This window comes from Rattus rattus, chromosome 4 (assembly GCF_011064425.1).
Source record: "Rattus rattus isolate New Zealand chromosome 4, Rrattus_CSIRO_v1, whole genome shotgun sequence".
Lineage (NCBI taxonomy): Eukaryota > Metazoa > Chordata > Mammalia > Rodentia > Muridae > Rattus > Rattus rattus.
In genome coordinates this window covers 123,105,814-123,118,461 of record NC_046157.1, presented here as the reverse complement: position 1 = coordinate 123,118,461, position 12,648 = coordinate 123,105,814, and the positions used below count along the sequence as shown (strand labels likewise).

Here is a 12,648-nt window from a genome sequence, read left to right as displayed (position 1 = left end):
GATATGGGCCTGCTGCCTCCATTAAAGGGCGGCTCTTCAAAAACATGCAGTGTTAATCAACCCCTTCTGGTTTCTTAATGCCAAAAGGGACTGTTAAGAGAATTATAAAGATAATATCTACAGAGAACTTTGAGCTCATTCAATAAAAATGGCCTGAGGAGCTCTAGTAGACAGACACTGCGACTTTATGTATCAATCTTTGTATCTCTATTTGGATGTTTTACAATCTTGGGTCTAGAGTTACACATAGGCATGGATTCAGATGCCCAGGGCTAAAATATTTAACTCAGTCCTTCTTTTAAACACCTCTCTGGAGACATGGGGAGTTTCCACCATAGTACAAGACCTTGAGTTGTGTTTGAGGTTATGGGAACCATGTGTTCAAGAGCCCTCCAAGGTCAGAAAAGGGTGCCTTTAATTTGAATGACTCGCATGACTCATCTTTCAGTGGAATAACAGTCAACCAATATGCGTTTGAGGATGTTTCTCTGCTACCCCAAAGTACTATAATCATTTATGTGAAGGGCTCCACATTTCATGATGTATTGTAAGTATACAATTTGGGTTCTAACAGCTTGTTCTTGACACCAGTATTTAACCAAGACAATGCCATCAAAATGATATAAATATGATAATCACACATTTTTTTTGGTGGGTGCAGCAAACTTTATTGATGGTATTCAAGAGAGAATAGAGGGCTCCCTAGGCCCCTCCTGTTGTTATGGGGCTCTGGGATGGAATTGTGAGGGAGATGCTCAGTGTAGGGGGCTGAGTTGGGATGGGGATTCCTCAGCAACTGAGGGCCTCTCTCTTGCTCTCAGTATCCTTGCTGGGCTGGGGTGGGTAGTCAGGGTTTCTTACTCATGGGAGGCCATGTAGGCACAAGGGGTCCACCACCCTGTTTGCTATAGCTGTATTCATTGTCATACCAGGAAATGAGCTTTACAAAGTTGCTATTGAGAGCAATGCCAGCCCTAGCATCAAAGGTGGAAGAGTGGGAGTTGCTGTTGAAGTCACAGGAGACAACCTGGTCCTCAGTGTAGCCCAGGATGCCCTTTAGTGGGCCCTTGGACACCTGCTTCACCACCTTCTTGATGTCATCATACTTGGTAGGTTTCTCTAGGTGGCATGTCAGATCCACAACGGATAATTGGGGGTAGGAACACGGAAGGCCATGTCAATGAGTTTCCTGTTCAGCTCTGGGATGATATTGCCACAGCCTTGGCAACACCAGTGGATGCGGGGATGATGTTCTGGGCTACAGCTTTCCAGAGTGGCCATCCACTGGTCTTCTGGTGGCAGTGATGGCATGGACTGTGGTCATGAGCCCTTCCATGCCAAAGTTGTCATGGATGACCTTTGGCCAGGGGGGGTAAGCAGTTGGTGGTGCAGGATGCATTGCTGACGACAATCTTGAGGGAGTTATCATATCGTAGGTTCACCATCCACAAACATGGGGGTTATCATTGAAGGGGCGAGATGATGACCCTTTATTTTACCCTTCAAAAGGCCCCAACCTTCTCCATGGTGGTGAAGACACCAGTAGAACTCCACGACATACTCAGCTGCGTCACCCATTTGATGTTAGCGGATCTCGCTCCTGGAAGATGGTGATGGGCTTCCCGTTGATGACAAGCTTCCCATTCTCAGCCTTGACTGTGCCGTTGAGTTTGCCATGGGTAGAGTCATACTGGAATATGTAGACCATGTAGTTGAGGTCAATGAAGGGGTTGTTGATGGCAACAATGTCCACTTTGCCAGATGCAGAGCAGAAGGCAGCCCTGGTTACCAGGCACCCAATATGGCCAAATCCGTTCACACCGACCTTCACCATCTTGTCTATGAGACAAGGCTGGCACTGCATGAGAAGATGTGGCTGGAACAGGGAGGAGCAGAGAGCTGATAATCACATCTTAATTTCTCAGAAAAAAATTTAAAGAAAATGTGTGCATGGATGCTGAAAATGTGATCAAATCTCCACAATGGGGATGTTCATGGATGCTGAGGAAGGAAAGATCACCACTGCATTTCTTATAAGTTTCAAATATGAAGTAGTTACATAAAAGGAATTTCTAATTGAGGAAAGGATAAAAATGGTTGAATACTGCAAAGTTCAGTGTGAACTTAGTAGTACTTTCAGTAGAGGTGACAGAGAACAAAGCTGTGGAAGAGAAAAGAACCAAGTATCAGAAAGCCATAAAAATAATGATCAGAGTCAGACAATAACAGATCAAGAAACTGGATTCTGATGAAAAACCCCACAGGGAGCTATAAAAGAGGCATTTGAAACAGGAAGTGATGTGAGAAGGAAAGATAATTTTAGCCTGCCTACAGGAGGTAGCAGCTGTGGGTGTGAAGAGAACAGATTAATTTTAAATGTGTCCCAGAAGAAAGAGAGATTTTTTTTTTTAGAGTACAGGAACGATGATGTGGGGAACCCAGTTGAGTGCTGTATCAAGCACCGTCCAACAGGAGTATTGTGTCTATTTCTGGACACTGGTCATACAGAAGTTTCGATGAACTAGGTCATTCAAGACTCCAGGGCAAGGAACAATATGTTAGCATGGTGGCCTTATAGGTAGAGTGGGGCTGGCAGCGACTCTGCGTAGATATCTTCAGGTCTACCATAAGGAAGAAAAAAGAAAACACCTGCCTTATTCGAGAAGAAAGTAACAGACTAAGACAATTAGGGTGGCATTGCTCAACAGTTATGTACATGCCTGGCAACAAAGTAGGCTACAGTAAAGCCCGTCCTGCACACATTTGAGTGGACAATGCTCAATAACCCGGCTTTCTTGACACTCTTGTACAAATCCTCCCCAATTGGAGGTGGTGTGACTTGTTGATATGAACATGAGTCTTTACATATGATGCCACATTCTCCTCTCTTGTTTGAAGGCTTTTTCAAGTTACAATAACTTCAGAGGAAAATAACCAGATATGTTATTGTGACCACCCATTTGTCACAATAAATTTGGTATGTTAGACATCATCTAAAAAGTTTTGATTTTTCTTGTTACTTATTTTTGAGACCTTTAGCAAGAGCCTAGGAGGCCCTTCTTCTATGATGTAAGTTAAGGTCCAAAACAGGAGAAATAGCTCAGTAGTTAAGGCACTTACTGCTCTTACAGAGGACCAGGTTTGGTTCTTAGGCCCACATTGGACAGTTCACATCTGTTTGTAACTCATCCCATGGGATCTGATACTGTTGGCTGGACTCCGTGGAGCCCCAAACACTAACATACTCCTTTACATACTCCTAATTAAAAATTACTTAATGTCTGAGTGGAAATTAATGAGTATTCAAACTGAGGGCATGAGGATAATTTGACAGCAGATCTATAAGACAAATCGTTTACCAATAGCGAACAGCATAGTTCCATCTCTTAGATAAAGGTTATAAAATTATAGTTAGAAAATTTTTACAAAGGCCTGTAAGTGGCTCAGTGTGTAAGGTGATTTGCTGTTGGGCCTGAAGACCTAAGATCTATCTCCAGGACCCACATAGTGAAGGAGAGAACCAAGCCCATAGGTTGCCCTCTGACCTCCATAGACATGGGGGACATGCACAACCCAACACTCTGCGGACACACAAAAAGTAAGGAAGTGGATCATTAAGGATAAGAAACAGATTCATGTGAGTTACAGGCCTTGGAATCTGCTAACATCTTCTTAGGCAACTTATAGAAACATTTGCACTGGTGTTTATCCTGACTTCCTGACCACTTAGAACAGGGGACCATTGGGGGAGGCATCTGTGTCTCCCAGAAAAGAATTTGTGCAGATGCTGGTGAAGGAGATATATAGAGAGGAGAGCTCACAGCCAACACCAGAGGCAGCCAGAAAATGCTCTACTGGTTTTTCACAGTGGCTGAAGTCAACCAAGCCAACTGGCATCCATCTATTCATTCATTTCCCTGAGGCACAAATTGGAGCTGAGGGGTTGTCTGTAGAAGGCAGTGGAAAGAAAACCCAGAGCAGATTCCTCCCCAAAGGCGCTATTTGTGCTTGGATAATACTGGGATAAACATGATTTACAACGGCTCTGTGACTTGACCCTCTGCTAGCCAGCCTGAGGGTTCTGTTGTCTGGATCACTATCTTCTCTAGGACTTTCCTTGCAGCTTAGTACCTAGCTGTTCTGTTCCCAATCAATGGTCTGTTCAGGGGCATGACCATGACTTTGCAGTGAAGCAGTGAAGGAAGCCATAATGGAAGTGTTTTCTTCTAGTTTCCTTCCCTAGAGCCAATGAAACAGACTGAAGCAGCTTAAAACAATCTATCAATCAATCACAGTAGTGAAGTAGAGCTTCAAGTCAGTTCCTTGTTCTGTGAGCATCCGTGGAGCTAGAGAATGTTGTAAATGGGCAGAGTAGGGATGCTGCATTCTAGGAAAGCTTTTTCTGGTAAAGTTGCCCAAAGGCACATCAGAAGAAAATCTCTGACTTCCAAAGTTCTGATAACACTCTGAATCTATTTCTTAGCCTTTACAAATATTCTTTTTGAATCTAATTTCATACTTATAATTTCATTGTCTTTTCCAAAATGATCAACTCAACAAAACCTGAAAAACCATACTTTTTGTATGTCTGTCATGGAATATTACTTGTATTCAAATTAGGCCAGGGGTCAGTGTATAGTACAAAGAGATGTGAAAATAAACATAAGTGTGTGTGTGTGTGTGTGTGTGTGTGTGAGAGAGAGAGAAGCGCTTGTAGCTGTGGACAAACCCAGCCCTGGGCCTGGTGGCATTCTGCCTAGTTCTTCACTTTTCACCCACATTTGTGATCCTTGGACATACACAAATTATAGGTACATACACTTTAATCACCTCAGACCTCGACTCTCTAACCTCCTTTGCTCCAGTCCTTGATGTTGTGGATTGCTGTCTGTTTTGCTGGCTTTGAAAACTGTGTGCATTGGTTTATTTTTAAACTACACTCTATGCTTCGAACCCTTGCATTACAAACAATAGCCATCCTGAGCCATGTTGCACAAAGCTTTATGGAAAATTCAGAAGGACAATTCTGAACATTGACCCTACCGGCTCTCTGTTCAACTGTGATTATAAGGACATCTTTACAATGTTGCAGTGAACCCTGGCTGTAACAGGGCATATGTTTGAAGAGTCTACTTGATGACTATCTTCTGAGTAGTAGATTTCTTCTGCCTTGCTCTGCATAATCTAAATTGGGGCCCATTACAGTGGGGTGTCATTATTGAGACAATACATATCTTCTTTCAAATTTCCTTTCTTTTTGCTTTATGTTGGCAACCTTTCTGTGCAGCTTTCCTCTCTGATTGTTCCTTTGTTCATTTATGTGTGCAGCAGGGACTCTTTCCTTAGAATTCTGGGGCAGTTCTAGATAGCCTCCCTGCTTTGGCACCTTCTGTTACTTCTTAGGTACCTGTATGGCATGGTTTTTTTTTAAGATTTATTTATTTATGTATTCTGCCTGCATGTGCTCTATACACCAAAGGGCACCAGATCTCATACACAGATGGTTGTAAGCCACCATGTGGTTGCTGGGGTTGAACTCAGGACCTCTGGAAGAGCAGTCAATTGCTCTTAACCTCTGAGCCATCTCTCCAGCCCCTGTAGCATGGATCTTAAGCCACATACCTGACCACACTGCTCCTTGCATCCATTATGTGCCTCCACACCACCCAGGTACTCCACTTGCCTCCCGAGGCTATGGAGGAATTCTTGCCATTACGAAAAGACTATACCATGGACTGACCCAGGGCTCCAACTGCATGTAGCAGAGAATAACCTTGTTGGGCACCAGTGAAGGGGAAGCCCTTGGTCCTGCCAAGGTTGGACCCCCCAGTGCAGGGGAATACGGAGGGAGGGTAGTAAGAGGGAGGCCACCCATATGGGGGCTTATGGACAGAAAACCGGGAGGGAATAACATTTGAAATGTAAGTAAAAAAATATATCAGAAAAGAAAAGAAAAGAAAAGAAAAAAAAAAAAATGTGAGCAGGAAAAGCAGAAGTACCAAAGGAAGATGGGCCTGCTTCCTTGCAACCTTAGTTGTATGATTGGTCTTCCCCTATCCCAAGCAGGCGTTGGCCAGGGAACCCCTGCATGAGACTATTGGGTGAGCAAAAATATAATTTATATGACTTAAAGTTAGGAGTCTCTTTTTTTAGGTAGCAGCCTTGATCTCAAGCGGCATGTGACTTTGCTTTTAGGCCATCTTGACTGCTGTAGAGGCAGCCTGATGTAGAGGCTCAGGCATGCAAAGCACTGACCCGGGATATGAGGTTGGAGGCTGTTCAATAATGGCTTTAGTTGGGTTGGTGGCAACAATTCCACTGTGAAGGAAGCAATTCACACATTTTGAAGAATTTACTCCCAAGTCAGCAGACAGGTAATTGACAGGAGGAGGAAAGCGAGACTGAAGTTTTCAGCTTGGACTCACTGAAAACACAGAGCTGCCATTTGTCTCAGGACACTGGACACATTTCCCTGACCTGTGGTTTTTCAAACAAGTCTTAACTGTGGTCCTTGGGCCATGTCGTTCTCGGACTGTGACTAACCCACTCTACAGTTCTTAAGTACACTTCACGCTTTGGGTTTACATTCTCTTAGTCTGAACAATGGACGACAAAAAATGAAACCCACAAACATGAAAAACTATGCAAATTTAACCTCCAGGGTGGGGCGGTGGGGAGGTGAGGTGTGTCTTGTCTACAACTGGGAAATAAAAAAGGTGGTGCTGGGAGGTTGGTTTCTCAGTGGTAAGTGCTTGCCCTGTGAAAGCGAGGCCCTAAGTTTGGTCCTCAGCTCCAAAAAAAAAAAAAAAAAAAAAAAAAATTGGTGCTAATGCTTTGGGGACACTTTGACTGTGAGATCACCTTGATTTGGGTATGACTGTGATTTACACCTTGTGACTCCGCAGACATGACCTGTTCATCTCCTTCTCTCTCTTCACCACCTGCTCCTCCTCCCAATGTGAGAGACACTCTGTTTCAATTTTCTCTCTTCAGCAAGAGTCTGCCTACTAACCTCATGTGCTCTGAACTTTTACTTCCCATGATGACTCAAAGAAACAGGCTAAATATGATTGAAAAGTAATGCTTTGTTAAATGGTGTAATGCAGGAAAGAGGAAGAGACATCACGTAAGACTGGTGTAAAACAAATGAAGATAACAGTGTTTCCTTTCCAGTTAATCAGAGTTATTTGCTGGGGTTCCATTTTGGGCCCACTGGGCTGAGGGAGATAGCTCAGATGGCCAGTGTGTGAAGTCAAGTCCTGATCCTACCATCCATGTAAGAGGCTGGTGTGGTGTCTGTAAGTCCCAGGTTTGGGAGGGGCAGAGCCAAGGCAGATCAGGTTCACTGGCTAGTCAAACGAACCTGTTTGGAGTCCCAGGGGCGGTGAGACTGCTTCTCAAACAAACAGACAAACAAACAACAAAAGCACAGCTCCTTTAGAAACAACAGTGTTGACCTCCCACTTCTAAAGGTGTACACACAGCCATAGGCATAGGCATGTGAGACACACATGAGGGTTTTCTCTGACTGTCTCTCTGTCTTTTGTCTCTATCTTTGTTTCTCTGGCCAGTCTCCTGTATGCCTCTGTCTCTCTGTTTCTGCTCTCTTTCTGCCTGTCTGTCTCTCTGTCTCTGTCTGTCTGTCTGTCTGTCTGTCTGCTCTCTCCTCTCTCTCTCTCTCTCTGTCTCTCCTCTCTCTGTCTCTCCTCTGTCTCTCTCTCTGTCTCTCTCTCTCTCTCCTCTCTCAGACATGCATGTTATTGTCTTAGGAGTTCTTAGGAGTATCATTAAATATAGCCTGTATTCTCAAGGGCTTTCTGTCCAGTCAAGAGACGTGGTGCGTTAGACACAAGGCAGGATGCTGTGGGACTCTGCTTGAACTCCAAGTAACTGGAGGGTCTGGACATGGAAACAAATCTAAGAGCCTTGAACAGTCCTTAACCGCGGTTCGAATAATCTCTGGCTGCTATGGTAGGATTTGATGGAGACAATGAGGATGTGGGCTCAAAAGTGCTCTGGGTGCATGGGAGGAGCCAGTTGGCCCTGCTTTGGAGAACATAGAGTACATGGTGCATGCAGAGGCTTTGACTGCAGCTGACCTCACAAAAGGAGATCGAGCAACATGTGAAAAGGGCATTCCCTCATGTAAAGGGGAGGATGGGCGAGGATAGGAAGACAGAGGTCAGCATAGAAGAAGAAAGATAGTACATAAAATTTCCCTGATTCCATGTCCTTAGAATGTTTCTTGGATAACCCAGATATTACCACCAACACTGTAATAGAATGATTTAGTGATGTTGGTGATGGCCTCCTCTTTTGTCACCATCATACTTGCAAGTGAGAGAACCTGTCATAACGTTGTCTTTTGGCATTCAACATGGTTTATACTTGGCCTTCTTGGTTTTGGTGTATTTTTTTAATTGTTGACTCAATATAGCACCATTTATTAAATATTTTATGAATTAAAAGTTGGAAGAGGATGGCAGATTATCCACAGCTCAGATAAAAATCCACTTGTGTTCTCCACTAGATGGCATTGGAAGAACAGCCAGCCTCCTAGTCCTCATCGAGGCTGAAATAAGATATTTTTACTGTGGAGACTGCACAGCTGTTTTAGTCTACACTTCCTTGTCTGCACATACTTTTGCTCCATAGAGGTTCAGTTTTGACGTAGCCTGGTATTAGCACCCATCTACCTTGAGAAAAAGTAACCAACATTTCTTAAAACATTTAAAACCGATTAAATTAATGTTTAAACCAATCCCTTTACAGTAATTATTCTAGAGTAGGGGAACCCATATGAGTTGCCAGGATGCTCATCAGTGCTTATTTTGATGATCGAAACCTCATACATTGCGGACTTGAAAAGAACACAGTCCCAACAATGCTGTGCTATTGGTCCTGGAAGAGAGTGATGTCATCCGTTCTTGCTGAGCTTCCACTGACCAGAGAGAACCCAATTAATGGTACAAGAAAAAATCTGTTATCTGATCTAAGGTAACGATATATATGTTGTTCCAAAGGAAGAGAGAGAGGGCATTGCAGGAGAGGGAAAAAATCATATCTTCAGCCATTATTTTGTTTTGTTCCTAACATACTAATGGAACCCCATCTTATTCTTTTATTAATTACTCAATTCATTGAGTCTGATTATTTTCCTCTTTTTGCGAGCCTCATCTAAGCCATATAACAGCTCTCTTGCTGCCCTGTGGGCCCTTCATCACGACTCCCCTTTCTTTGGTTTTGAAATAAGACGGCTGAAGAGACAGCCTCCCATTAGATGAACAGGACCCCCAATGGAGGGATGGGACCCACCCACTGCCATCGAAATGTTGGACCCAATTGTTTCCTGTCTAAAAAGAGAATTCGAGACAAAATAGGAGCAGAGACTGAAAGGAAAGGCCCATCAGTGTCAGTCCGGCAGAATCCATCCATGGGCAGGCACAAAATCCTGGCGCTATTGCTAATGCCATGCCTTTTGGCCAACAGGAGCCCTAGCATGGCGGTCCTCTGAGCTGTACCAGCAAAGACAGGATGCAGATCTTACAGCCAACCATTGGTCTGAGGTTGGGGACCCTTGTGGAAGTAAAGGAAGGACTGAAGGAGCTGAAGGCAAAAACCCCCTAGGAAGAACTGTAGTATCAACTTCTTTGGATCTCTCAGGGCTCTCAGAGGCGAGGCACCAACTGGCCAGAAGGTGTGCAGGGCTGTATGCGCTGGCACTTATGCGTAGCAGAGGACTGTCTTTTCTGGCCTCAGTGGAAGAAGGATACGCCCAATCCTGTAGAGATTTGCAGATGCCCGGGAGGGAAAGGGATGCTGGTGAGGAGAATTTACCTCACCATCTCAGAGACAAGAGGAGGGGTGGTGGGGACCAGAAGGGAGCAGCGTTTGATGTAAATAAATATGCGTAATGTAGTAAAGAGGTTGATGTTGTGTGATTTTGATAGCCCACCATACTGAGATCTGACAGGGAGCCTAAAAGAGCCTCCAGAAGCGGGTTCGTCTCTGCTTTGCGCGTCTGATCTGGAGCTCAGTCCTATTGTTAAGCCACGCCAGGACGTAAAGCAGATGCTGGCTATCGGTCAGATTCGCTCTATGAATGCTGAGGGCGCATGAGCTGAGGCGGGACAGTTTAACTTTCATAATGGTCTCTACGGATAAAGCGTCTTAAGTCATTATTTGATCTGCAACGACCATCGTGATGTAGAGGACACCGAAAACTATCCCTTTCCTTGTCATTTTCTTTCAAAATCTTCTGCTCAAAGGCCCGGTGGGTAAAAAGTGCTTTACTCTGGGGCACAGATTTACTTGTCTCCTGATCTTGCATGTAGCGTACTTATGGCGGGCATTTGCACACACAAAAAGCATAACGATAACATAAAATTAAAACCTTTTGAGGTTGGGCGCTTATCAAAATCTCCTATGAGGAAAGCAACAAAGTTAGAAAGAGTCTTGAACTCTTCCATTTACAGTACTTTACTTACAAACAGGGTCGAGATGTTTTAAAAAAGAAGTCAAGAGATTTTCTAATTAATGATACTTCTGAATTTTCCCCTTAGCAATATCAAGGAACATCTGGCAGTTGTACCCCTGACTCAGATTTTTAATTGAAACTCTAAGCTGTGCGCTTTTTAGGCACTAAAAAGGATTTTCACGTCTTTTCATTGTTGTTTTTTATATTGTTTTAAACACTAGGTTTCCAAACATATACAATAAACCAAAAAAATAGATGTATAAGTATGCATAATGTTGGGTTTGTGAAGATAAGTTTAATTCTAATGATTCAGACCAAGATTAAATGTTTAACATGTTCTAACGATGGATTTGGGTGAGATTTATAGAAATGAGAAGCAATGAACATGATGGTAGCTACATCCAATCTTTTTATTTGATTTTAGAAATTGTGTGCATTAACTGGGCAGAAGATTTTGAAAAACAATTCTCCTCATGACTGTATCAGGGCTGAGGCCAATTGAATGTGTGCGGGAAGGCAGAACCACTGGGAAGGCACAAACTGTGTGGGTTGTTGTTATTTCAGGAGTGTGAGTTTAATCCAGCACCAACTATGGGATAGTTCACAGTTGGACAGACGGATGACCTGCAGACAGACAGGAACCTGGGTCCAGTGGTGTTCAAACCAAGAGTCGTGCAGAGGCAACAGGAAACGTTGTATGGCTTGGATGGGCTGGGCAAGCTGTCGGGATGATCTGCAGGACCAGAGTGAAATGTTGAGGTGCAGAGACTTCTCTGCATGTCTGAGGAGGAGGACGGGGAGGACAGGAGGAGGAGACGGGAGAGGACGGAGGAGGCGGACAGACAGACAGACAGACGGACGGATGCAGAGACGAGACAGGCAGAAGACAGAGCAGGAAGTTGAAGGAGGACAGAGGCAAGATGAGACAGAGCTGATTTTTGGGAAAGTCTGGGTGTGTTGTGCCACAGAATGATCAAAACTCAGTGGCAAGAACTGTAGTGGTCAGGTGGCTGGGGTTCTGGGCCCAATTTCAAGGTGGGGAGGTGTGGGGTAAGGTGAAAATGATCGTGCAACCAGGGAGTTCACTAACGTCAGATGTTTCAGGAGTTCAAGAGGTATGGAGTGTGGTTTGAAAGAGCCACAGACTGGGAAGTGAAAGAGATTCAAAAGACATTTGTGAAATTCAGGAACAATTGTTCTGGGAAAGAACAGGCTGGTGCCGTGTGATAATACTGAATAATGCTACGTTCTTTGAAGAAAATTAAAGATAACAAATGAAATGACAGAAGAATCAAAACACAGATGATGTTTGCCACCAGTCAACTATTTGGCCAGACGATGAACAGTCTTATTTAGTAACTGTTTTCCTGGAAGGTGGTGGAGGACTTTCGTCTGTGATGAACATTGACCTTGGCCTTCAAACATCATGCATGGTCACATGTTCGTGTGACTCTACCCATGTTTGATCTCAAACTGAGAATGGAAGCTTCAGCGAAGGCCATCTTCAGGAAGCAGATCCCGCTAAGCCTCAAATAGTGGCCTTCAGCCCTGATATGCGTGAGAGTCTACTGGTCTTCACCACCATGGAAAACAGGCTAACTTTGAGGTAGGCAGAAAAATTAAATACTTGTTTGATGAGTGTGAGCACGTGCTTGGCAGGTCATCGCCCAACTTTGGCATCGTGAAAAGGTGGTGAGCAGGTGTGTCGAGACTGAGGTCTGAGAATCATGTGTGAGGGACGGGCAGAAGAGAAAGTCAGGCACAGAATGAGAATTTTTTGGTTTGGAGCTGGAAGGCCAGTCTCAGGAGACAGACAAAAAAGAGTCAGCACCAGTCATCTGTTGATGTGACCGTCAAATCCATGCAAACAAAGATATTTAGTGAGAAATATTTATCAACATAGTGCAGCATAAACGATCATTCAGAAGGCTGACGACAAATGGACTGGCTAAAACAATTTGGTGGCGTACTGACAGTGAGTCCCATGGCATTGCAGCACACCATCACTTCGGGATGAACTGGGAGATGAACTCTGTATCTAACGCGTAATGAAATGGTCAGTGCTTGACTATTTTTGTGTGTTTCACATACCTTCATGACTGCGGCATCTATTAATAACAATATATATATATATATATATATATATATATATATATATATATATCTCTCTA

The 12,648-nt window shown here is 43.9% G+C and overlaps 1 pseudogene; it reads right to left on the bottom strand.

The window, feature by feature from the left end:
- Positions 1–847: 847 nt before the first annotated feature.
- Positions 848–1,834, bottom strand: LOC116898497 (annotated as a pseudogene).
- Between the last annotated feature and the right edge of the window lie 10,814 nt (positions 1,835–12,648).